The sequence below is a fragment of the Carlito syrichta genome, unplaced genomic scaffold (genome assembly GCF_000164805.1).
Source record: "Carlito syrichta isolate Samal-C Ts95f unplaced genomic scaffold, Tarsius_syrichta-2.0.1 Scaffold316822, whole genome shotgun sequence".
In the NCBI taxonomy this organism is placed as follows: domain Eukaryota; kingdom Metazoa; phylum Chordata; class Mammalia; order Primates; family Tarsiidae; genus Carlito; species Carlito syrichta.
Window position 1 is genome coordinate 58245 of NW_007260918.1, and position 2708 is coordinate 60952.

Below are 2708 nucleotides of genomic sequence, written 5' to 3' on the forward strand. Positions count from 1 at the left end.
TTGCCCAGGCGGGTCTCGAACCCGCGGGCTCAGGCAATCCACTCACCTCAGCCTCCCAAAGGCGCGGGATTACAGGCTGAGCCACCGAGCCCGACTTCGGGGTTTATTTTTGACTGGCTGAAGCGAGAGGCGGGGCATGTCGGTAACCGGCTTCCGGCTTGAAAATTAGCCTTGGGGAACTGGGAAGTGTGGCCTCCCATAGTGTCATGGTTACGCAGGGACCGGAAGTGTGGCTTTCATCTACACATTTAGCATGTAGGTAGGAGAGAGCACCCAGAGATATTGATTCCCAAGGGATTTGACGACGGAGTCTGGTCTGGAATGGAATTGTAGTCTTAGGCCAGAATCTTAGGTTTTAGAGCAGAATAGCGGGTATCGGGAGTCGGTTGAGGGCCAGAAGCGAGCACCAGAGTTTGGATCCTGGAGAAAGTTCCACGTCGAGGGTGCTGAGGACGCCTAGGTCTCTTTCCCAGGGCCATGGCGAACTCGACGCTGCTGGCACCGGAGCTAAGCGAGGCAGAGACGGTGGGTGCCGAGACGGCACGATTCGAGGAGCTGCAGCTGCAGGCCTCCAAGGAGCTCCAGCAAGCTCAGACAACCAGACCAGAACCTACACAAATTCAGCCTCAGCCTGGTTTCTGCATAAAGACCAACTCATCGGAAGGGAAGGTTTTCATCAACATCTGTCACTCTCCCTCCATCCTGCCTCCGGCTGACGTGACCGAGGACGAGCTGCTTCAGATGCTGGAGGAGGACCAAGCCGGGTTTCGCATCCCCATGAGTCTGGGAGAGCCTCATGCCGAACTGGATGCAAAAGGCCAGGGTGGTACCGCCTACGATGCAGCTGTCAACAGCGACTTCTACTGGAGGATGCAGAACTGCGATTTCTTGCGGGGGCTCGTGATCACCATCGCCAGGGAGGGCCTTGAGGACAAATACAGCTTGCAGTTGAACCCAGAATGGCGCATGTTGAAGAACCGGCCTTTCCTGGGCTCTATCTCTCAGCAGAGCATCTGCTCCAAGCAGCGTCCTCGGATCCAAGAGCTGGGGGACCTGGACACGCCAGACTCCCAGAGAAGCCTCACCTAAACCTTTGGCTGGAAGCTCCTGATCTCCTCTTAGCCGAAATTTACCTCCCCAAACTGGGTGGAGCCCTGGGGCTGTCCGCTGGAGATCGGGGAGCACCGCCTGGTGATGGGGGGTCCCAGCAGCTGTATCATCTGGACGCCCACATCCCCCTGCAGATCAACTCCAAGGAGACCAGGGCGGTCTTCCATCGGAAGAGGAAGCAATTGATGGTGGCCATGCCCCTTCTGTCGGCGCCTTCTTGACCAGGCTTTCTCCCTATGTGTCCAGATGTGGCGAACAGGCTGGTGGCTTCCCTTAGAATTGAAATAAAAGATTCTGCCTCTGAAAAGAAAAAAAAAGAGTACGCAGCCAAAAATTATAGGGAAAAAGGTTCTGTTGAAGTTTGTCAGGCAGTTAACAAAATTTGAAGTATTTCTTGGCTTTTAAAATGTTATGAATTGGTCGGGCGCAGTGGTTCACACCGTAATCCCAGCACTTTGGGAGGCTGAGATGGGAGGATTGTTTAAGCCCAGGAGTTCGAGACCAACCTGGGCAACATAGTGAGACTTTGTCTCTACAAAAAGTCCAAAAATTAGCTGGGCATGGTGGCACACGCCTGTAGTCCCAACTACTTGGGAGGCTGAGGTGGAAGGATCGCCTGAGCCCAGAAGGTCAAGGCTGCGGTGAGTCATGATGGTGCCACTGCACTCCAGCCTGGGCGACAGAGACTCACTCAAAAAGTAAAATAAAATAAAATGTTATGAACTGTATCTCCTCGCTGAGTCTAAATAAGCATTGCTTTCCTACCGAATTTTGCATTCACATTTTGCATTTTTTTAAAGGGCTCCCCAAAATTGTGTAATGCACCCCCCCACATGCCCACACATGAACGCATACAAGCACGCCCCCCGCAGGCACACTCTACAAAATTCTTAGGATCACCCAATTACCACAGATTTATTATTATTATTATTATTATTTTGAGTTGGAGTCTCACTCTGTCGCCCAGACTGGAGTGCAGCGGCCGCTCCCGGCCACCGCAGCCTCGGCCTGCAGGGCTCCAGCGATCCTTTCGCCTCAGCCTCCCGAGTAGCCGGAATTACAGGTGCGCGCTACCACGCCCGGCTGATTTTTTGATTTATTGTAGAGATGAGGTCTCGCTGCCCAGGCGGGTCTCAAACCCGCGGGCTCAGGCAATCCACTCACCTCAGCCTCCCAAAGGCGCGGGATTACAGGCTGAGCCACTGAGCCCGGCTACCACAGATTTATTAAAAGCTTGTTCCAAAGAGAATTATTTGTATTAATGAATCTAATTTTACTAATTAAGCACATTTTCCTGTTGGTTCCCTCAGTGCCTTCTATTCCTTTCGTGTCCTCCCCAAAGAAATTGCAGAGGACAGCTTCGGGCCATCATTTCACCGTTTCTCTCAGACAGAAGGGGTGATGTTGCTTCCTCTTTAGGCTTTCGGGTATTTTAAGATTGTCATCATCTGTTATGCAAAAAAAAAAATTTCATTTTTTGTTAATGTTTCACGAGCTAAACTTCTTTTATTTTGTTCTATTGACATATTTAGAAGGAGGTTTTTTTAGAAGTCAGTTGCTCTCAGTTAAGCAGACACAACCTGAAGAAAGAGGTACCT

At 51.4% G+C, this 2708-nt stretch overlaps 1 pseudogene across 1 annotated transcript; it reads left to right on the forward strand.

The window, feature by feature from the left end:
- Positions 1 to 213: 213 nt before the first annotated feature.
- On the forward strand, positions 214 to 1417 carry LOC103277260 (annotated as a pseudogene). The gene has a single exon (XR_505422.1). The product of XR_505422.1 is annotated as a PIH1 domain-containing protein 1 pseudogene (transcript).
- The last annotated feature ends 1291 nt before the right edge of the window (positions 1418 to 2708 follow it).